We start from the raw sequence: 24,556 nt of genomic DNA, 5'->3' as shown, positions 1-24,556 counted from the left end.
TCAGTGATATGCATTGCTAAGAACTTCATTTTGACAACTTTAAAGGCGATTTTTGTACCCTCGGATTATGTTGTTATGACCTATTTCCATTTTTTTTTAATACTTGTGGAACAAAGTTTGTTATTATTTTAATAAAACTGCTGTGTAAAAGCCTCTTCAACCAAATACCATTTTGACTGCTGGTGTGTTTATAGACTGTTTACTTTTGAACTCATTAAGTGGGTCAAGATTACATTAATTATGCAGTATACATTGTTATATTAAAAACAATGCTCTAGCGTGCTGAGATATCAAAACGACTCATTTTAAACAATATATCAGACTAGATCTGTACATATTCAGAATATATTAAATTGGATCAACACGATTATTTTGAGAATTATTTTAGGGATAGTGTAATTTAAGAATATAGAATAAAAACATTGCATTTCCTATTATAGTCTGTTAAGGGATAACGTAAGAGAGCACTAATTGGTCGAGACTGTAAACACAAAAGTACAGTGTCATTTATTCATATTTTTGTTCTTGTGAGCTGTGCAGACGACCTCTATTGAATCTCTAGTGTTAGTGTTTGTGTCCTATTCCCCATTGCATTTGTGAGCCTGGACCACAAAACCAGTCTTAAGTTGCTGGGATATATTTGTAGCAATAGCCAAAAATACATTGTATGGGTCAAAATTATCAATTTTTCTTTTATGCCAAAAATCATTAGAATATTAAGTAAAGATCATGTTCCAAGAAGATATTTTGTAAATTTATTACCATAAATATATCAAAACTTTTTTTGATTAGTAATATGCATTGCTAAGAATTTAATTTGGACAACTTTAAAGGCAATTTTCTCAATATTTTTTTTTTTTTTGCACCCTCAGATTCCAGATATTCAAATAGTTGTATCTCAGCCAAATATTGTCAGATCTTAACAAACCACACATCAATGGAAAGCTTATTTATTCAACTTTCAGAATCCTAAAAATTTACACTTAAGACTTTGTGGTCCAGGGTCACTAGTTAATAAAGACTCTGTATAGCAGATCTTAAACAGTCACAAGCAACCTTTCTGTTGAGAAATCATTTATATGAATCTTCATTTGTACTCTTTCCAGAACTGTTAAAATTACTGTTTTATTTTTCTCATCTCTCTGAATACCCTGATACTCTTTGACCTGATTTAGATTTGTACATTCAAGATATATTAGTTCCAGAGGTATTATGAGAAAGATCATTTTAATAACCTGATTATTTTAGCAAATTGAAAGCTTCTCAGAAGAAAGCTTCTTATGCGTTAAATTGCTTATTAGTACTTTTGCAGATGTTGTTTTTCAGTTCGTTCTTATGGTTCTTAGTTATTTTTTTTTCTTATGTAACTGCTTATACTGTACTTGTAATGTAGAATCACATTTTTAATTCACTGATTTTTATTTTTATTTTTAATTTTTCTATAATTTCTATTTTATTGTCCAATGATGTTGTTAAAATATTATAATCAGTCAGATCATGCTTGAAATTAAAACATTATCATGGCATTAAACTGACTAAAAATTCATTAACACAGAGGATGACTAAAGTTTTCATAATGATGAAATCAATGCTACCAGATCCCAGAGAGACATCTAGAAATACAGTATAAGAACATATTGATCTAATTATTATCATGAAAAACAGGTTTGCATTTTCTGCAAAGGCGAAAGTCTAAATATTTGTTGTTATTGTGATATCCAATGGCTTAAAAATGACACTTTTTAATCTGAGTTTGTTCTTGTCTCAAAGTTTCTCAAGAATGCTGGAGGTGTTTTTGTGTTTGTGTGATGAACAGGTTGTTTTTTCCGTCCAGCTCAAAGCCACAGAAAACAAAAGAAGGTTCAGGGTCTCAGTTTGGTTTCACTGTGACGATTAAACAGACTTATTCAGGAAACCCACAGTGAGACACATGAGAATGAACAGTAAAACAGAAGATAAACATCAGTTGTGAGCAGAAGGCAAAGACTAAGAGATGCTCATTCAGTAATTTATCTTCATCAGTTGCTGAAAGTGATAAACTGAGGAAAAGAGGAACAGATGTGTGATTTGACAGTTGCTTTTTTAAAACAATAAGCCTATAAATCAGTGACAGAATGTCTGTAAAAATCCTCATCAATTTGTATTGTTTAGTGCATTTAGTACATTAACAAAATGCTAATCAATTTAAAACACAACTACTAAATTTGTCAATAGTACTGTACTTTCTAAATATCATAGAGGCTATTTATATGGCAGTAAGCGTAATATGCTAGTTTTCATTTCTGAATTCAGCCAAAGAAAAATGTAAACATTACATTTGTAAACATTTATAAATCAAGTAATATCAGAAGAATGCTTCTATAGTATTACGTGTTAAAGTGACTTGCTTGTAAAAGTCTCAGTTAAGAATATTAAATATTAAATATATTTGCAGGGTTGATTAATACGGTGGCCAGTGTGCTAAAGATCTACAGCATGAGATGCTCTCCTACTTGTGGTTTTCTTTTGTTCTATCTTAATTATTTGGGTCAAACGAAGAAGTTTTTTAGCCACATGCAGGTGTGATAACAGGAAATGTTTTTTTTAGTACCCATGGTAACAATTTTCCACTCCATAAAAAAACACTGTAGGTTTGTTTAACATATGAATGAATGAACAAACAAAAAAATAAATATGTTCATCGTATATATCAGCTATTTCTCAAACTTCAGTTCTTATTTTTGACTCTGGATATTCAAAAATGGCAAGACGACGATACACTCAAGAGGCAATGAGGAGGCGGAGTTTCTACTCCTCACTATTGTCCTTATATGGCGCCAAGCGCTGCGTGGCAGTTTGAAGTACGCGGGTAGGGCACAGTGTTTCTGTATTTTTTTAAAGTCATACAATAAGATATATATTTTAACATCGCGCTACAGAGCTCGTGATCTCTCACACTATCTAACAACATTGTCATTTAACAATTGCTAAATGACTATGGTAAATTATCAGCATGCATAATTCAATGGTATATTAATATATTAATTGCCACTCTCTAAATGTCAAAATGAAGAATTTCAAAACGTATATCTATAAGTAGATTTATATATGTTCTAAAATGAAAGCAATTAGTGCTTGAAACTCGCCCCGATACTGCAGTGCCAGGTCTGAATGGTAAAATGTTGAATGCTAATTATTTTCGTTTTGTAGCACCTACAGACTAAACACACAAACAAGTATTTTTGACTCATCTAGCTCCATCTAGTGGCTAATATGAGTTAATGTTATATTACTGTGATTAAACATTACATTTCTTGGATTCATTAAAATTAGATTTATGTAGTTGTATAGTAGTTGATATGGAACATAAATGTATTTGCTTGTGTTCTGGCCAATAACTGTCAGGAATTTACACAACTCCTGTATGTTTGAACTAAAAAGTCAATCTGGAGTAATGAATCTTTGGCTTAACGCTTGATAATTACATGGAACCATTCATTGTTCATGCTACTGTTAAGAAAACTAATAAACTCAAGTTACTTAGTATTTTTGTTTGTGTTGTTAAACTATCATCGGTGATGCTGAAGTTTGCTCGACGGCTGCTGTCCATGGTGCTGAATCCATATTAATGTGACTTTTTATGCATGCAGTATCCAAACAAATACAGTTAGATGCTAATAACATCTGTCTGTTTGATCCTAAAAAGTGTTTAATGTTTCTTATAACAGAAAAAAAAAAAAGTTTGTTTTATGGGCTCTGGATGATGTCAATGAACTTACATATTCAGTTTCACTGTTACCCTCAGTGAAGTATTTAATTAATGCTGATCAATTTGCTTCAGTGTAATTTGTCCTTATATAGAGAACATCCCAGCCAGCAAACTTATGTGGGGCCCAGATGGGTGGCACCTGGGCTATCTAACTGGGCCCCAGCCAGTTTTGTCCTCGGTTTCCATGAGGGCCCCACATGGCTCAGCCCAGATGAAACAATGAAATGAACTCTGCTCAGTATGCATACTACAGAGTGCTAAAAATAGGACTGAAGCAGCACTGCAGTTCATTAGATAATTAAGTGATTAATCTAGTACTGATTGAGCATTAGTGACGAACACCTGCTTAAGAAAAAAGAGACGAGCAGAAACACAACAGCTACTATTGACTTCCAGCCACAGCCTGCAAAACAACTGCAAATAAAATACATTAAATCTCTGAAGATCTCAGCAGAGGAGGATTAAACAACTCCACAAACAGCATTACTAGCATCATTATTACTAACCAGACTGACGTTATTTCTGTCAGACTTCTACAAAAGTGTTTGAGAATTACAGAGGTACAGATGTTGGTTTAATTGAAAAGTATATTTGTCACCATTATGGAGAATAGCGTTTGTTTGAGTTGGGTGGTTGGCCCTTAAAATTTTGATGTTAGCTTTTTTCTGGCTGCTTTAACTGCTGTTAATTCATACATTGATTCTTGATGTCTGTGTTTGAAAGAGTTCACAGTTAAAAATCTAAATTCAGATTATATGATCTATTTTTTCTCAGGGTTAGTAATGAAAAAATTTAATTTGCTGATAGTAACACGCCACTTCCAAACAGTAATGAACTCTATGAGAGAGAACACTTTATAATGTTAAAATATGTACTCCCATCAATAAACAACTAACATCAGCTGATCACCTTTGATTCTAGTCTTTGCAAACAATGTCTTTTCTAAATACATTGTGACAAAGAAAACAAACATTAAGAGTCAAGAGCTCTGTTAAAGCAAACATTATTTACCACAATGATGACTTCAAACCAATCTCTTACTTTCAATAAGACATCAACATCTGAACCTCTGTAATTCTCAAAAAACATTTGTAGAAGTCTGACAGAAATAACGTCAGTCTGGTTAGTAATAATGATGCTAGTAATGCTGTTTGTGGAGTTGTTTAATCCTCCTCTGCTGAGATCTTCAGAGATTTAATGTCATTTATTTGCAGTTGTTTTGCAGGCTGTGGCTGGAAGTCAATAGTAGTTGTTGTGTTTCTGCTTGTCTCTTTTTTCTTAAGCAGGTGTTCTTCACTAATGCTCAATCAGTACTAGATTAATCACTTAATTATCTAATGAACTGCAGTGCTGCTTCAGTCTTATTTTTAGCACCAGCATAATATTAACACCAAAATGTCAAGGGTCAAGAGCCCAACAAAAGGAAACACTGGTCTCTTTGATGGTGATTTCAAACAAAACAATAAAGCATCTAAACCTCTGTTAATTCTCAATAAGAGCTTCTCTAGAAGTCTGACAGAAATAAAGTCAATCTGGTCAGTCTGATGCTGTTTAATAAGATCTTGAGAGATTTAATGTCTTCTTTTTTCAGTTGATTTCATCTTCAGCTGTGGCTGAAGTCAGTTGTAGTTCTTGTGTTTCTCTTTCCTTAGGTGATTCTTCTTGATAACAGCAGGTGTTCATCATTAATGATCAATCATCACATAATTATCTCCTTAACTCCAGCACTGCTTCAATTCTACTTGAACACTCTGTAGTGTGGAAACACATGAACACTGGCGCAAATTAGACCAAATCATTTTTTTGAGTGTATAATCAATACAACACAATGAGTCTATCTTCACTCTCAATTAGATCAGCTCACTTACAGATGATCGTCATTATAAATATATAACAACCAACTACCAATAATTTTCTCTGGACTTTTGAGTTGCAACAAATATGTTTGAGAAACACATGATTACAACAACCAGAGGAGAGAGAGAAAAAAAAAAAAAAAACTACTAACACAGAGGTCAAGGGTCAAGCACCCAACAAAAGCAGACACTGGTCTCTAACATGGTTACTTCAAATGAAACAATAAATCAACATCTAAACCTTAGTTAATTCTCAATAAGATCTTCTGTAGATGTCTGACAGAAATAAAGTCAGTCTGGTTATTAATAAGTGGAGCTGGTGATGCTGTTTGTGGGGTTGTTTAATCAGGTTTTGAGAGATTTAATGTATTTTATTTCAGTTGATTTCATCTAAGCATGTGTCTAAAGTCAGTTGTTGTTCTTGTGTTTCTCTTTTCTTCAGTGATTCTGTTTGTTAACAGCAGGTGTTCATCACTAATGCTCAATCAGCACTTAATTAATCACTTAACTGAACTCAACTGAAATAAGTTCATTGCACTCATAATTGTTAGATTTAAAAACTTAAAAGTTTTAAGACAATAAGTTTCATCAAATGGTTTGAGTTATCCTAACTTGGGTTTTAAGGCAATCGGTTTACTCAAACGGTTTGAGTTACCGTGACTTGTTGGGCATATATCTTATTTAGTGAACTCAACTGAAATAAGTTCAGAGTACTCATAACTATTAGTTTTAAAAAACTTAAATATTTTAAGACAATAAGTTTCATCAAACGGCTTGAGTTACTCTAACTTTTCAGGTTTTTAATGCAATCGGTTTACTCAAATGGTTTGAGTTACCCTAACTGTTGGGTTTTACAGTGTATATATTATATATTGGTTTTTTTTTTGTTTTGTTTTTGCTATTTTGTACATTGCCTATTTGTAAATTTGTATATTATTCTTTTTTATCTGTGTCCTGTCCTGTTGCTGCCTTTCTGTTGCACTGTAGAGCTTCTGTCACTATAACAAATTCCTTGTATATGTAAACATACCTGGCCAATAAAGCTCATTCTCATTCTCATCTGGGCCCCACATAAGTTTGCTGGTTGGGTTTCTCAACTCGAGCTGTCTGTCTGTGTGCCTTCACATGGACGAAGGCTGCTCCCACGATAGTTTGATTAACAGTAGTGTTTTAGCACTTGGGTAAAGTTGGTTTTATATTCGCACATTCGGACTTCTGCATTCAATTATTTTGTTAACCGCACTACATTGAACATTCAGCGGACATTGATAAGTAAGTATGACATTAAAAGTCTGAATGTGCGAATATAAAACCAACTTTACCCAAGTAGCCCAAAGCTAGTGGCCAGTGGTGTTTGGACCGGAGTTTGAACTAGGGTTGGACGGATCGATCTTAATGTAGCAGGGTAGCGTTATCTGTTTTTGGCCCGGTTTGGATCTGATTGGTGGACCAATGAGATGTAAGCAGCCCTACTACTTAAGGACTCTTATTTTGAGGGGTAGCGTGGTGTCTGGTTGATTCTGAGTTCTCCTCTTCCTGGCATTCCCCTTTCCGTTCCTCACTGCGGCAGGTAGGGTAAGACCGAATTGATTATTGCTGTGAATGGAGCGAAGTTAATCCGCGCTATTTATAGTTTGAATTTAGAGTGGGGCTGGTGGCATCGATATTGCTGCAAGTGTGTGGCGGAGTTCGCTTACAGGTATGTTTCGTGTTTCTTGTTTCTTGTTTTGAGTACAGACCTGTTGTAAGTCATTGCTTACGGCTTCGCTGTTTGGCGGGTCGTTTGGGCCGATCTCTCAAAATTCTTTTGGTAATTTTTGGTTAATGTTTTTCACTTCTGTCTCCAGGAGCCAGTGAGGACTCTGTGTGGGGCAGGGGAGGCTAGCCGCTTTCCTTCCATGGTGTGTCTCACGGGGTGTTGTGTGTGTGTGTTGGTACAATTTGCTTTACTGTGTGTGTGTGAGGTGCTTGCTGTGGTGTGAATTTAGGTGGGTTTGGATGACCTCCCGAGTTGCAGCCGGCCTGCCCTGTTCCCACTAAGCCTGGCCCTGGAGTTATTCTAATAATCTGGTGGTGTGTTTCTGGAGAGAGAGAGAATTTTATTGATATGAGTGTCAATACAAAAATACACTTTATTATAATAATGTCTCACTAGATTTTATTTCCTTGCCTTCAACTGGTAAAACGTACCTATGTCCTTACTGGGAGTAAGGACATAGGGTGGCGTAGTCGGATTAAACTAATTGTGATTTTGGGGTCTATTAGACCTATATGCACTGCCACATTAATATCGATACCAACATTGGTATCGGTATCGGATCGATACTAGCCTGATTAGATCGATACTTTAGGTTAATTTCCTCTCCTCTACACTTAAGATATTGCTTAATACATTCAACAAAGAATAGACATGTCTGTGTGTTTATATACCGCTCTTTTCACGTCTCGTATGCAAACATTACTGACTTGGGTAAAGTTGGTTTCATATTCGCACATTCGGACTTCCGCGTTCAATAACTTTGTTAATCTGCATCAAAAAAGGCTAATTTCGGTCAGTTATCATTACCGACTACTATGAGCACAAAGCAGAACACATTTTTCTGTAGAACTCGACGTTTTAAAGACGCTGATAAACACTCTTACCTCTATGGAGTGTCGTGACGTCATCGCTCATCTGAGGGACCGTCTACAAATAACATGTTTGGATCACTACAGCCTGCAACGATTTACTGTCCATGGTACTAAAGTCATATAGAGGAGGTTTATTTGGACAAACTCTTACATTTTAAACAGCTGAAACAAATACTTTAAAAACATTTTAAACAATTATAAATATTAAAGTATTTTGTAATTTTCTAGTTATCATGTTCAGTTATTCATTCTAACTGTAGTGATGTGTCAGGAATGTTTATAATTTTGATCTTGTATGTTACAAAGGGATATTTATTAATTTGCTTTGTCAGACACATAACTGTTATAACAGCACAGTACTCAAGTCAAAATACCCCACAAGGTGGCAGGTGTTGTCCAGCAGAGGAAACTACTATTGCATTCATACAGCATTTTTTTTCTAGTAAAGTGTTTATTAAAAGTACATATTTATATCAAAACTATAGTTTTGTTCTCTATTGATTATAAAACCTATTCAGCTCGGGATGCACAAATACACTAATGAAAATAAATGTATTGCAAAGTTGTTCAACAGGGAGTTTTGTTTTATATATATTGTATAACAAAACGGAGTGTCTATTCACACTAAGTGCAAATATCCCGTCTTATTGGCAGAAGCTATTTACACTAAATCTGCCCACCAAAATGTGATTGGAATAGTCGATACTATAAAAGACGTACATAAGAGTGTGTCTCCAGTGGCGTATGTCATAAAATGCATGCTTTTTGACGTGATCGACCCGAGTTCGAGACCGTGTTTTGCCAAACTTTTTTTCTCCCTTTTCAAATCTCATATCGCATCGGAAAGGCATTTAGCTCATAGGAAAGCTAAGGAAATAATCAAAAAGTTGAAAATAAAGTATTGGTTAGGGTAGGTGTAGGGAGGGCTTTATTATCCCAACGAGGTTGCATCCATTTAATAATTTAAATTAGAATTATAATTTACACTCAATACGTTATTGCATAATGTTTTATAATGTACTAATACTGAAGTGCAGATAATTGTCACTATTTGCAATAAGTAGTATAAATAGCAGAAAATCCTGCTACTTTAACATAGTGTAAATAGCATATCATTAACATATACTGCTATTTTCACTTAGTGTAAATAGAATCCATTGCACTTGTACAGCCACATATATATATATATATATATATATATATGTATGTGTGTGTGTGTGTGTGTGTGTGTACAGTGCCTTGTGAAAGAATTCAATCCCCTTCATTTTTTTCACTTTTTGTTATGTTATAGCCTTATGTTAAACTGCTTTAAATTACTTTTTTCCGCACATCAATCTACACTATATACACCATTACGACAAAGTAAATAACCGGTTTTTAACATCTTTGCAAATTTACTAAAGATAAAAAACTGAAATGATTCCATTGCATGTGTATTCATACCCTTATCTGGGACAGTTGAAATTTAGCTTAGGAGTATTCATTTTGCTTGTAAATGTTACCACACTTTGAGTGAAGTTAACCTGTGGCAAATTCAATTGAATGGGAATTATTTGGAAAGGCATACATGTCTTAATAAAAGGTCTAACAGCTGAGAATGCATATTAGAGCAAAGACCTGAAGTAAAAAAAACTAAAACTAAAAATGCCTGTATAGCTCAGAGACAGGATTGCATCAAACCACACATCTGGGGAAGAGTTCAGAAAAAAAAAAATTCTGCTGCATTGAAGTTTCACAGAAGTGTGTAGCCTCCATTATCCATAATGGAAGACTTTTGGAACAACCAGGACTCTTCCTAGAACTGGCCTCCTGGCCAAACTGAGCAACTGATGGAGAAGGGCTTTGGTTAGAGTGGTGATCAACAACCTGATAGTAACTCTAGTCGAGCTCCATGATCATATATGTAGATGGGAGAAACCTACAGAAGGACAAACATCACTGCAACACCCCACCGATCTGGGCTTTATGGCAGTGTGGCCAGACTCAATCCTCTCCTCAGTGAAGACACATGAAAACACACACAGTAAAATCCCCAGTGTTAAATTAACACTGCTCAGAGTGTATTTGGTCCCACTCCAAATAGTGTTAAAGTAACACTGAAGCAGAGTTAAAGCTAATGAGATAATTATGTGATTAATTAAGTGCTGATTGAGCATTAGTGATGAACAGCTGTTGTTAACAAGCAGAATCACTGAAAGAAAATAGAAACACAAGAACTACAACTCACTTCAGCCACAGCCTTTGATAAAATCAACTGAAATAAAAGACATTCAATCTCTGAAGGTCTCAGCAGAGGAGGATTAAACAACTCCACAAACAGCATCACCAGCTCCACTTATTATTGACTTTATTTCTGTCAGATGACTACAGAAGCTCTTATTGAAAATTATCAGAGGTTTAAACATTGATGCTTCATTGGTCAAAAACAATGCCACCATCATGGAGATGAGTGTTTACTTTGGTTAGGCTCTTGCCACTTGACTTGCTGTGTTAGTTTTTTCTTTGCAACAATGCATATGTTGTTGTAAAGGAGAAAGATCAGTGCTTTACACTGCGCATAGATGCTTCTGTGTGATGAGACAATCATTGTTAACTGGCCAGACTTTATGCTTTGTTTTTTTGGGGGGATTTTTGCAACTAACTCGCTGATGTTACAGTATGAGAAAACGTTGCAGCCAACAGTTATCATGAACGCTTTTAAAACCATCTGCATAAAATTTTTGAACAACTGTATCGTATAGACAAACACAGACATCAAGAACCAGCATATGAATCTCAACAATGGTGACAATCAACAAAATTCTTCAAGCTGCAATGCATGCTGGGTAACACCATAGTAAAAACTCCCACCATGCACTGCAGTATAAATATTTATTGTCACCACTGTTGAGGATCATATGATAAGTGTTCATGTCTAAAAGCTTGAGCTGAAACTCCTCAATTTTTTGAAATGTTACTGTCGTATATGTTTAATATAGAGATCAAAATTACTGTAGAAATATGATAATTACATATCCAGCAACACATGATATTATTTATATATAAGCTTACATATTTTCTTGGTTGCTTTTTAGTTGATGAATTTAAGTCAACAAGCAAAGAGCAAGCAAGAGAAACCACTTTGTGTTGGTTAGCCATGTCTTTTGTAAGCAGAAAGTGTAATCTGCTACATCAAGCTTCTGTTTCAGCAATGTTCAAGTGTTTGCAATAAAACACTATTGCAATTAATTAGCAGGCCTGGATTAACACAGTGTAGTGCCCTAGGGTGACCACATTTGAAGGGCCCCCCCCCCCCCGTTTTTTTAATAATAAAAAAAACAATTCCATAAGAACAGGTAGAATAAGAAGAATAAGTTACTAATCAAAAGAAATCATTCAACAAAATTAGTTTCCACTACAAAGGTGGCACAGAAGAACACAAAAGTGGCATGTAGGTAAATTTACAGACATTTAGAGAGGCTCAGAGGTGGCATGGATGTTTTAAATTCATAGCAATGTTGTGAGATTAATGTTTTAAATATAACATTTTGAATATAGAACTATTGTTTGATTGAAATGATTTAAATAACTGAAAGGACACTTTAAACATAAAATAAAACTGCCAACAGGTGGCGGTAAGTCACTGATTCGTTTGAACAGCTGATTCATTCAGGAACGAAGCAAGTGACTCACTTTATGAGTGGGTAATTGAATCACTGACTCACTAGACTCATTTAAAACGCAGGTTCATTCATAAATGAAACACCGCTATATTTAAATGGAGATGCAGCTGCTCGGCTGTGACTGTTTGAAACTATATTCCTTGACTAAATAGAGCAAAATCAGGCAATATTGTTAAAAGTCATACAATGTACATCACTTTATATAACTTATTGTTTATTGAGCTGTTGTATTAATTTAATATCACATTTACAAACACCTTTAATAATCTTTAAAAGCTGTTACTCACTTCAGCAATCTCACAAAACTCCATTATAATCAATGAAGCTCTCTCGCTGCACAACGAATCTCTTATTTACACTATCTACACTTTGTTTGTTATAACGAGAGCATTTGTGAGCGTGCATAACTCAGCAATGAACAAAAGTATTTTGAGCAGTGAGTGGATTCTGATTAACATTGCATTCAAGGAATCAACATATGTCTGCGATACAGTAGGCCCACTCACCGCTGCACAAACACGCAAGTAGAAATCTTTGAAGCTCCTCTCAGCGCAAACACAAATAGCCTATGCTGATCGGGTTAGTCGCACAGGTGCTCCTAAATATGTTTTGATAGTCGCACACAGTAGCTACTTTTCAGTCGCCCTGTATAGCCCTGGCTATGTGTCATGATATTTTCTCTTCTTTTTTTTTTAAATTTACGTTTCGCACAACCGCCAAGTCGATGCTGCCTATCCATTTGTGAATAAATATGCTCGACTCTGACTGGGGGGAGGGGGCAAATACACTGGGACCTGACCCAATCGCAATTCTTTATATGCGTGCATATATTTGATATTCTCTCTGTATATTGTATCATTAACTGTTCATTTTCTATGCATCTGTATCTCTTCCAGCAAAATAATATATACAAAACATGAAAAAATATTTTAAAGGTCTTGTCATTATCGTAATCACTTGGTGCCACCCTATTGGCTGGTGCCCCAGGGCACTCGCCCAATCCCGTCTATGGATAATCCGGCCCTGTTAATTAGAAGCAAAATTATTTAAAAGTTCTACAAGGGTCAAGAGCCCAACTACAGCAAACACCAATCTCCATGATGGTGGCATCATTTTTTGACCAATAAAACATCATCTAAACCTTAGTTAATTCTCAATAAGATCTTCTGTAGATGTCTGACAGAAATAAAGTGAGTCTGGTTATTAATGAGTGAAGCTGGTGATGCTGTTTGTGGAGTTGTTTAATCATCCTCTGCTGAGATCTTCAGAGATTTAATGTCTTTTATTTCAGTTGATTTTATCAAAGGCTGTGGCTGAAGTCAGTTGTTGTTCTTGTGTTTCTATTTTCTTCAGTGATTCTGCTTGTTAACAACAGCCGTTCATCACTAATGCTCAATCATCATTTAATTAATCACTTAATTATCTCATTAGCTTTAACTCTGCTTCAGTGTTACTTTAACACTATTTGGAGTGGGACCAAATACACTCTGAGCAGTGTTGATTTAACACTGGGGATTTTACTGTGCACTTGGAATTTGCAAAAAAGCACCTAAAGGACCCTCAGACTGTGAGAAACAAGATTCTCTGGTCTGATTAACCTGAATTCTAAGCATCATGTTTGAAGGAAACCAGCTCTGACCATCACCTGCAGAGTACCATGCCAAAAGTAAAGTGTGCTGGTAGCAGTCTCATGCTGTGGGGCTGTTTTTCAGCGGCATGGACTGAGGGACTCGTCAGAGAAGAAGAAAAGCTCAATGCAGCAAAATATTGAGATAACCTTAATGAAAACCCAGTCCAGAGCATTCACAACCTCAGACTGGGCAGAAGGTTCACCTTCCAACAGGACAATGACCCTAAGCACAGCAAGAGTGGCTTATAGACAGCTCTGTGAATGTCCATTGAGTGGCCCAACCACAGCCTGGGCTTGAACCCAATCAAATATTTCTGGAGAAACCTGAAAATGTGCATCTGCCCCAATCCAGCCTGACAGAGCTTAAGAGGTGAACAGGTGAGAGAATGGCAGATAATTGCCAGATGATGATGATCAAAGCTTGTCGCATCAAACAAAAAAGACTTGAGGCTCTAAAGGTGCTTCAGCTAAGTACTGAGTTAAGGGTATGAATACTTATGCAATGTACTTATTTCAGTGTTTTATTTTTTATACATTTACAAAGTTGTGACAGTTCTGTTTTTGCTTTGCCATTATGGTGTATGGAGTGTAGACTGATGTGGAATTTTTTTTTTTTTTTTTTTTTTAAAGCTGTTTAACATAAGGTTGCAACATAAAATGTGACAAAACAAAAAAAATGAAGGGGTTTGAATACTTTCACAAGGCACTGTATGACATAACAGAAGGGTGAATCTAAATGTGTTTGAAATTTTAGTAATTGATTAAACTGATCTACAACAGCTGCAGAAGTGACAGATGTGGAAACCCAGTATGGCACTAAAGGTTCTGAGGATCCTCAAATGCAAACTGTTCATTTATTCATTTATAATCATTTATTCATATAATCATTAGTCATTACACATTTATACAATTTATCATTTGATTATTTTTATCATTTATCATTTAAATCATTAAGTCTTTTAACATTTATTCATTTATTTACTTATTAATTTTATTATGCTTCTATATTTCATATTTATTTTTGTTTTCTTGCTTATGCAATTCCATTATTGTTCAATTTTAGGATTGTGGGGTTTAATGAACTGTTTTGTCTGTATGAATAAGAGATAGCAGGGAATGTTTATGGAAACTCAAGGTTAATGGGATGTTGTTGTGAATCAGTTTGGTATAATACTACTTGTTGAATTTGTGCTCATCAGACAAAGTCTGAGCATTGAGACAAACGCAACTAAGATTGTTCAATAAACTCTGCTACTTTTACCATCATCACTTAGTCTCCTGCTTCCGCTCTTCTCTGGCATTCCTCGGTCAAATTCTTGACTGACAGAAGACTGTTAACAGTCGTTTTGGGTATTTTGGGTACCAGACAAGACTTGCTGTAAACAGGGTTTGGGTATCGACAGCTCTGCTGACTAGTTGTTCTGTTACCGGACAAACTGTTATTTTCTGATGGGATCTGGCATCTAGGGCTAGATCTTAATTGTCAAGGTGTGGGTACTCAATCTAGCAACACAGATATTTTGGAAAGAGACAGACTCTGACTCAAAACCTATATACCAGGAGCGGACATTGACTCAGAGTGTCTCAAGCATACACCTGAGGCCATGAAAGTACAGGAGGGAGAGCCTGGACTAAATGTTTGGAGATGATGTTTAGAGGTGAAATAAATAAATAACCCTATGTCGAAAAAATGTGAGATAAGATTAGGCCACAAGAAGGGTCCTCAAAATCAAGACAACCTTGGACAGACCATGTGTCTGACCACTTTAAAAAAAAAGAAAATCTATGTTGTACTCTCTCACTTAAATATCAACATGTCAAAAATCTTCCATATTTACAAATGAAAGCAGTGTGCACATTCCCTTTGCCCAGCCAAATACTATTGGGTCATTCCGTGTCAAATCAACCAAATTTCAAAATGGCAATTTTCAGCTGAGATTCAGAGCCAAATTACAGGGGTAAAATGGCTTCAGAAAAATGGCAGCATCATAATGTAATTTTACACAGAGATTGGTAGGTCTGTTAGTAAAATATGTTGACTTTAGCAATTTTGTTGAATTATGTGAATTAAGTTTTTTCTCCAAAGTCTGCAAGCCTGTAACTCAAAGTAGAAAGATGTCTTAATGCCCTTTTAGATATTGGGTCTTAACAAATGTTCCTTTTGGCATCTTCATTTTAAGGCCTTATATGGTTCGGTTCCAGAGATATTGGAATTTAAATATGGCTCCAAGAGTAAATTGTTAAAATGTACATATTTCCAGTGGTAAAAAAACAACAAATGTGGGTCAATTTGCAAAAATACGATGATACTTTTCTTTTAAAGAGGAATGTCTGAAGAACAAATAATGTTGAAACTAGAGTTGTATCTTGTTTACTTCTGTCAAAGCAACTGCATTGAACATACCTGTCCGAGTGCCATGAATATTCTTTTTCTAAAGTTTGCATGCCTATAACTCAAGAAGTATTGAAGATATCACAATATGATTTTAGATTCTAGTTCTTAATAAACTTTTCTTTTGGAATCTTCATATTCAAGGCCCTACATTGTTCAGTCCCAGAGATATGGGGACCTCAATGAGGCTCCATTTTCAGATTGTTAAATATTCCCTATTTTAGTGGATGAAAAGCAGATGTTGGTCACTTTGTATACAGCTGATACTTATTGTATTTAAAGCAGAATGTCTGAAGAATAAGTAATGTTACTAGGCATACTAGGAATGCATCTTGTTTTCCTCTATCAAAACAATATGCACAGAACATACCTGTTGGAGTGTTAAAAATGCACTGAAATTGGAGTTGAGGGACATTATCTTTCTCTCAGTAGTCTATTCATAAGATTTGAATCAGTTTCAGGGATATTTGGAAGAAGGGATTGTGTTCATTTTAACAGCTTCTGAAGCTAACAAAGAGTTCAACATGTTTGAATCAAATCCCACACCTCATAGGGAAAAGTGGTTGCTTTTACCACACATTGCATTCACATCAATAAACCAAGATTTGCCTAACCTGGATTAATTATTAGAATTTATTTTTCTTTTTTATTGTTATATAATTTGAGCATAGTTATAGTGCTAAAGGGGATCCTGTGTAATCTTATTGTACATTTCACACTGTTCATACTTTATCTAGAGTCAACAATTAATCCTGATCATGTCACACTGCACATTCCTAAACACTAGCTTACTGTTATTATTTGCATTGTCAGCAGTGATGACTAGATAAACACAAAACCACATTTGGTGTGGAAATGGGTAGGACACAACAATTTGGACATGGGGCTGCACCAATATTTATGACACTCAAACAGGTATGTCCTATACAATTATTTTGATAGAGGGAAACAAGACGCATTCCTAGTTTCAACATTACTTATTCTTCAGACATTCTGCTTTAAAATACATTAAGTATCAGCTGTATACAAAGTGACCATGACCAACATTTGGTTTTCAAGTGCTGAAATGTAATATTCAACAATCTGAAAATGGAGCCTGATTGAGGTCCCCATATCTCTGGGATTGAATAATGTAGTGCCTTGAAAATGAAGATTCCAAAAGAAAATCATATTTTTTCAAATTGACTCACATTTGGTTTTTGACCACTGAAAATATGTACATTTTAACAATTTACATCTGAAGCCATATTAAAATTCCAATATCTCTGGAACCGAACTATATAGGGCCTTAAAAATGGAGATGTCAAACGGAATGTTTGTTAAGACCCAATATGTAAAAGGGCATCAAGATATCTTTATACTTCTTGAGTTACAGGCATGCAAACTTTGGAGAAAAAAAACTTGAAAAGTGCTGTTTCCCCAGTTTTGAATGGTCACCATTGGCACATAATGCAAAAAAGATTGCTAAAGTGAACAGATTTTACTAACATGCCTACCAATCTCTGTGTAAAAATTACATTATCATGCTGCCATTTTTCTGAAGCCATTTTTACCCCCTGTAATTTGGCTCTGAATCTCAGGTGAAAATGGCCATTTTGATCCCCTCTACAAAATAGTGGATTACTTAGTAAATATTCATCCATGACATTTAATATTTTGGCTTTCATCACTATACATGTCTGTCTTTCTTCAGAAAAAAATATTAGCAAAATCAAAAATTTGAACTGGGGACCTCTGGTTGATTTGACACATAATGACTCTGTTTCACAATCCAAAATAATCCTGCTGCACTGGGCCAAGATGTAAACATGTTAGTCCAACAAAATGGAGATATACAACACAAACTTTCAGAGAAAAAGGCTAGGCCAGTAACCAACCTAAAAAGAGGAAAAATAACAAAGACCCTAACGCATGAACCCAGTCAACATTTTTACAGCACACTCAACACCAAACGAGCAACTCTTGGCTGGGAACATGACACAATGTCTCAATAAAAAAGAGTTAAAAGCAATAGGCTCAGAAATGAGGAAACGGGATTCCATTCACTCTGACATCATGATATAAATATAGTTAATGCAGACAGTAATCAAGGAATGTGCCACAAAATACTTCAAAATACCAGGCTACATACAACTTTTCAGTATGAATCTGTTCATTGATCATTTGTACACAGAGTATGTCATCAGCATTCTCTTGCATCATTTGCAAAGTAGGTCTCCTGTGTCTTTCTATCTTGATGCCACGGGAGGAGTTGTGTCAAAAATACCAGAACAGCTGAAGCATTAATGAAATTATGACACTTATTTCCATACAGTTGAACTGATTTATTTGAACTTAAATTTAGTTAATTGTACTGATGAGTAAAAATCATGCTAATTTAATGAGATTACATCAGTTTCATTTCACATATTCTGTGAATGTTCTCAACACAATTCACTCATATAGATCCACCCAGTGCTGTTGATGTTCAGACTGGTGCCCTTGCAGAGTTGTGAGTTTTCTGCATTTTTATGAAAATGGAGAAACCTGTTGGAATTTAATGTTTATTTATTTTAACCATTGTGGTGAAGAGTGGAGTTTGTGCTTAGATTACTACTAGCTTATTAGCTACTATAAGCACATAAGTGTTATATAATCGGGAAGAATAGAAATGCTGACCATATAAGTCATGTGATTGGTTTTAAATTGATGTATTTTTGTTTTACTCATAAGAACAAACAGCCAACATAACACTTGCTCTCACATCAATCTTTTTCAGCCTGCAAATGAGCTAAAACAAACCAAAAAAGATTGTCAAGTCATTGAGAACAACAGTTTTAGCTCATGTAGCCATAGCCTAACCACAAGGCCTACACTTCACAATAATGGTAACCTCAAAAATCGGCATAAACAAAAACTCTTTTAAATGTCAAAAATAGCTGAACAACAAACTTTAAAAAGTCTTTCCCTTTACTAAAAAACACATTAAGCAGTACTTAATTTACATATTTACACTCCTGATCTAGCCCTATGCAAAGCATGCTGGGAACTAGAAATCCACTTCCCAGTTTCAGGATTTACAGAAGTTTCTGTTATGTTGGTTTTGTAGTGTTACCATTGTCGTGAAGAGTAGAACCTGTGGTTAGGTTCAGGATGGACAGCACAACTTTAAGATTGTGTGTTTCATGTTGTTTGATTGTTTACATGTAAATGTATAGTGACAACATTTTTGATTATCACATTAGTATATGCTGTTGATAATTAACAACAAAAGATCATTGTGAACACAATGTTTATATAAACGAACCACATTTTTATGTTCAATCATTTAGCAAACACTTTTATCCAAAGCAACTTACAAGTGATGACAATAGAAGTAATCAAAACCAACAAAAGAACAATAAAATGCAAGTGCTATGACAAGTCGTGGTTAGCCTAACGCAGTACACGTGAAGTCAAATCACCTTTATTTATATAGTGCTTTTAACAATACAAATTGTGTCAAAGCACTTAACAGTATCAAATTGGAGGACAGAGTGTCAGTAATGTATAATGATAAGATTAAATACTCAATTTTCAGTTAAAGGCATTTCATTACTGAATTCAGAGATGTCATTGTCTAGCTCAGTTTAGTTTAAATAGTGTCTATGCAATCAAATGGACGATAATCGCTGTAAATTAATACACATAACAAGGTGTGTGTTTTTTATATACACATATATATATATATATATATAGAGAGAGAGAGAGAGAGAGATAGATAGATAGATAGATAGATAGATAGATAGATTTGGAATAGAGAGTGTTAGAGTTAGAGGGTCAAATATAGATGGACGAGATGTGTTTTTAGGCGATTCTTGAAGATGGCTAAGGACTCAGCTGCTCAAATTGAGTTGGGCAGGTCATTCCACCAGGAGGGAACAGTTAATGTAAAAGTCCGTGAAAGTGATTTAGTGCCTCTTTGGGATGGCACAATAATGTGTCGTTCACTTGCAGAACGCAAGCTTCTAGAGGGTACGTAAGTCTGAAGTAGTGAATTTAGGTAAAGGGGAGCCGAGCCAGTGGTGGTTTTGTAGGCAAACATCAATGTCTTGAATTGTATGTGAGCAGCTATTGGTAGCCAGTGCAAATTGATGAACAGAGACGTGACATGCGTTCTTTTCGGCTCATTAAAAATTTATCTTGCTGCCATGTTCTGGATTAATTGTACAGGTTTAATAGAACTGTCTGGAAGACCTGCCAAGAGAGCATTGCAATTGTCCAGCCTGGACAGAACAAGAGCCTGAACAAGGAGTTGTGTTGCATGTTCCAAAAGAAAGAGCCTGATCTTCCTAATGTTGAATAAAGCAAATCTGCAGGACTGGGTAGTTTTAGCAATGTGGTCTGAGAAAGTGAGCTGATCATCAATCACAACTCCAAGGTTTCTGGCTGTTTTTGAAGGAGTGATGGTTGATGTGTCTAACTGGATGGTGAAATTGTGATGAAGTGGTTGGTTTGATGGAACCACAAGCTGTTCTGTCTTGGCAAGGTTGAGTTGAAGGTGATGGTCCTTCATCCAGCAAGAAATGTCTGTTAGACAAGCTGAGATGCAAGCAGCTATCATCAGATCATCAGGATGGAATGAGAGGTAGAGTTGAGTGTCATCAGCACAGCAGTGATATGAAAAGCCATGTTTCTGAATGACAAAATGTAGACAGTGATTCCATGTAGACAGAGAATATAAGTGGTCCAAGAACTGAGCCCTGAGGCACCCCAGCAGCTAGATGTTACGACTTGGACACCTCACCCCCCCAAGATACCTTGAAGGACCTGTCTGAGAGATAATTGTCAAACCACTGTTCCTGAGATGCCCTTTGCCAATAGGGTTGACAGGAGGATCTGGTGGTTGACCATATCAAAAGAAGTGGACAGATCCAGCTAGTTAAGTAATGGAGATTTGGAAACCGCTCTTGCCAGTCTTAGGGCTTCAACAACTGAGAGCAAGGCAGTCTCGGTTTAATGTCCACTTCTGAAACCAGCCTGGTTGCTGTCGAGGAGGTTGTTCTGTGTGAGAAAGGCAGAGACTTGGTTGAACACAACTCGTTCAAGAGTTTTGCTATGAAAGGAAGAAGGAAAAGAGTTCTTTAAAAGAGTTGGGTTAAGAGTGGGTTTCTTAAGTAGTGGGGTTATACGAGCCTGTCTAAATGCTGAGGAAAAACACCAGTGTGAATGAGATGAAATATGATGAGATGAAATAGAATCAAGTGGACAAGTAGTAGGATGATTTAGGAAGGATGAGTTTAGAGACTTCTGACTCAGAGAGTGGAGAGAAGGATGTGAAAGAGTGTATGTTTGTTGGTAAGATGTGTTTGACAGTTTGAGTAAGAGATGCTAACTGTTTAGAGCAAGGAAGCGAAGATGAAAGTAAAACAGAGAGCCTGGAGGGTGAATGTGAGCCTAGTTTACATTGAAAGATGACATGCGGAGGGTATGTGTTGTGTCAGGAACCATGTTGAGGTTAAGAGTGAGCAGGAAGTGATCTGAGGTGTGCAGTGGGGTAACCAGCACATGATCAGTGGAGCAGTGTCCTGAGAATTAATGAGAAATTATTGAATTAAATTAAAGATTATTAAATATATAATTATCATTGTAATGCATGGGGTGGGACTGAGAACCATGAACGTGAGGCTTGGTGGCTCCCACGGCTCTCAGCCCCTCCCCTCCCAAAAATTTTAAGTGAAAGTGACGTGACGTGACGTGGCCAAGTATGGTTACCCATACTCGGAATTTGTGTTCTGCAATTAACCCATCCAAATTGCACACACACAGCAGTGAACGAATGAACACACAGTGCAAATGACAACTGAGCCACCTATGAACCTTGATCAGTCTCAAGAAACTTGGATGAAGAAGAACAAACATTTCCCATCCACCAATTCCAAATGATTTTCTGTTCCACAAAAAAAAAAAAACATGTTCCCCCCAAAAAAGGATCCACAAGTATGTGACACAGAGCAAGAAATGTTCAAGTTTTGGTGCATGTCAGCTTCCTGCAAAGGTACTCAATGTAGAGGAAGAGGTAATGAAATCATTATACAAAAATGAAAACTATTTATTTATTGCATATATTAAAGTACACTATTATTTACTGTATGAACTGCATGTAATTATAGGTCGACATGCTATGGAAGAAGCCACCTACAGAGTTGATAAGTCTCCTAGCCAGAATCTGGAGTACCTGTTACATCCCAAGGAATTCCAAACACTGAGGCCACATGAGAGCAGTGAGAGCAGCTCCTTATGATTCTTATTTTTTACATGTAAAGTACACAGACATGATTATGCATATTTCTGATAAACAGGTCAACTTTGAGCAATATGATGGGCTCATCACTTTCGTAAATATCAACAACATACACTAGAGGTTTGCGGTAAGTAAAAAGACTGCAAATGCAAATGTTAAGCTAGTACATGTAAACATGGACATGCCCATATATAAATGTTTGATCTTTTCAGCGACATTTGATTGACTTAGTAGTTATAATTTATTTGTTTCCTTTTCTCCATTTTAGTGACTACATGCTTACACTGACACCATTTTTAATACTTGACCCTCAAAGTGGTACAAATTAAATGAAAGAAGCCAAAAAAGCCTGCAAATACCTTTGGTAGGACAGTTTGTTTTAAAAAGTAATTTGGCTTGTTTAGCTCCACAACATTAATGATGGTAAATTAGCATAGTTGGTGTTGCTTAAAACCACAATAAACACACACACTGCATTTTTCCAAAAACAGCGCATTTTTCCAAATGAGAAAAAACAAGTATGGAAGAGAGGACTTGGTGAGTACCAAGTGGAAACCTGGCACAATCCAACATTCATTTCAGGAGGATGGTTCCAGCTGTGGTGTCTTTGTGATGCTGGTAAATGGAGGAAAGTGGTTTACATAAACACTGTCTTCACCTTTTCCCATATGACACTGTGTCTATTAATTTTCATTGCTGTCCTTCTAGATGGCGAAACCGGTGGTGGAAGAGTTCCCAAAATTCCTGACAGCATTAATATAAGGAGATGATGTGCCACTACAGGAAAAATGTGGCCAATGAAATTTTGCTGGCATCAGGTATAAAGTACTTTGAAAGAACAGTATATTTCCATGTCAGACACAGAGAGATGAATTATAATCCTATCTACATTCAAATGATTGCAGTGTGAAGAGAGGAGTACTGCTCTGTGTGTGGAGAAAAAGAAAGAGCCCAAACAGAGGAGCAATGCATCTGGGTATTCACTATGCCATTTCTGCCTGTTGACTGTTTTCACAACTACATTTAATAATTCCAACACTTTCTTAATACATCTAACAACATGTCCTATTTCCCTTCCAGATTCAATGTGAATTATGCCAGAGGTAGTTTCATGTTCAGTGCCTCAACATTAATCTGCTACCAGAAGAACAAGCATGGATTTGTGATGTGTGTTTGTAAGCTATTTAGTTAGAGGAGCTGATGCTGAAAGTGTGTTTCAATTGTAAGAAAATTGTTTTGCACTGATAAGGGACAACGCAAACTATGAAAACATATTTTATTACATAAACAGTTTATACATAGAAAATAATTAAATTTTCGATTCATCAAAATATCCACCATTAGCAGCTGAAAACCTGGGCCAAGTTTAAACCAGTAACCAGGCATCACAGCTGGCAAAGGGGCATGTCTGACTTTGACATGTATATATTGCCATTATTATGTAATCAAAATGAAAATTATTATTGCTGGTCTTCAATGATAATGTCAAGTTACTTTAATGTACAGTATTTGCACCAAAAAAAATGATAAGGATTTATGCTGATGTCATCCAAAACCACACTTTGCCAGGGGTGTTTCCAAACTTTTGGAGGACAGTGTATGTGTGTATTTTATTCTCATCCTATTTTTATTGTCTGTGTGTTGTCTCTGCTGGAAGCCTGTGACACTAAAACAAATTCATTGTATGCGCAAGCATACTTGGCAATAAAGCTCTTTCTGATTCTGAGAAATGTGTATTGCCTATTTGATATGTTATGGAAATACAATTTTTTTTTTTAGTATTCTGTTTATGTTTCATATTGTTGTGGTGCTTGTTGTCTTCTGCTGGCCCTTTATGTGAATGTAGTTGTTAAAAGCACACTTGCATTTGTGAGGGAGGAATAAATGTGACATTTGATATTTTGATAGTTCACTTTTTATTTATTATCTACAAAATGCTTACAAGGCCTAAAATGTTTATTTCCTAATTAGGATGCAAGAATGCTAAAAATATATATATTTTTTTCTGGCCAGGAAATCTTTACCAGACTGCAGCAACAGTGTACTTTGAACAAGCTTTGGAGCTGTTTGTTCCACCATATAAGATTTGAGCTGTATATATAGCTGCATTTCACAGTCAACTAAATGCAATAAATATGCCAATCCCCATGGTGTAGTGTATTATTTGGAGTGTGCATAACATCAAAGTGGTTTGGTGTTAACATGGGTAGCGAAACGTTATTGATACTTTAATTTGCAGGTAGGATTGTGGATGGACCTTCAGCACCACATATGTGGACAGAGCCATGTCATACAAACATAGCCAAGTTCATTTGAGGTTTAATGCTTAGCAGTAGTATATTCAGTAAGTTTAGAGAAAGACATTGCAGACCTTT

The 24,556-nt window shown here is 35.8% G+C and overlaps 3 long non-coding RNA genes across 3 annotated transcripts; all 3 read left to right on the top strand.

Annotated features, from left to right (window-relative positions):
• The first annotated feature begins 7,039 nt into the window (after window positions 1-7,039).
• On the top strand, window positions 7,040-7,696 carry LOC131549686 (uncharacterized). The gene is made up of 3 exons (XR_009273463.1): window positions 7,040-7,174; window positions 7,238-7,303; window positions 7,452-7,696. It is a non-coding gene; the product is annotated as an uncharacterized LOC131549686 (long non-coding RNA).
• Window positions 7,697-22,039: 14,343 nt separating this feature from the next.
• On the top strand, window positions 22,040-22,633 carry LOC131550521 (uncharacterized). The gene is made up of 3 exons (XR_009273553.1): window positions 22,040-22,161; window positions 22,240-22,308; window positions 22,450-22,633. It is a non-coding gene; the product is annotated as an uncharacterized LOC131550521 (long non-coding RNA).
• A 285-nt stretch (window positions 22,634-22,918) lies between these two features.
• On the top strand, window positions 22,919-23,741 carry LOC131550527 (uncharacterized). The gene is made up of 3 exons (XR_009273554.1): window positions 22,919-22,999; window positions 23,087-23,157; window positions 23,262-23,741. It is a non-coding gene; the product is annotated as an uncharacterized LOC131550527 (long non-coding RNA).
• Window positions 23,742-24,556: the final 815 nt, after the last annotated feature.

This window comes from Onychostoma macrolepis, chromosome 01 (genome assembly GCF_012432095.1).
Source record: "Onychostoma macrolepis isolate SWU-2019 chromosome 01, ASM1243209v1, whole genome shotgun sequence".
Taxonomy (NCBI): domain Eukaryota; kingdom Metazoa; phylum Chordata; class Actinopteri; order Cypriniformes; family Cyprinidae; genus Onychostoma; species Onychostoma macrolepis.
The sequence above is the reverse complement of the archived record's forward strand: the minus strand, read 5'-3'. Positions and strand labels throughout refer to the sequence as shown.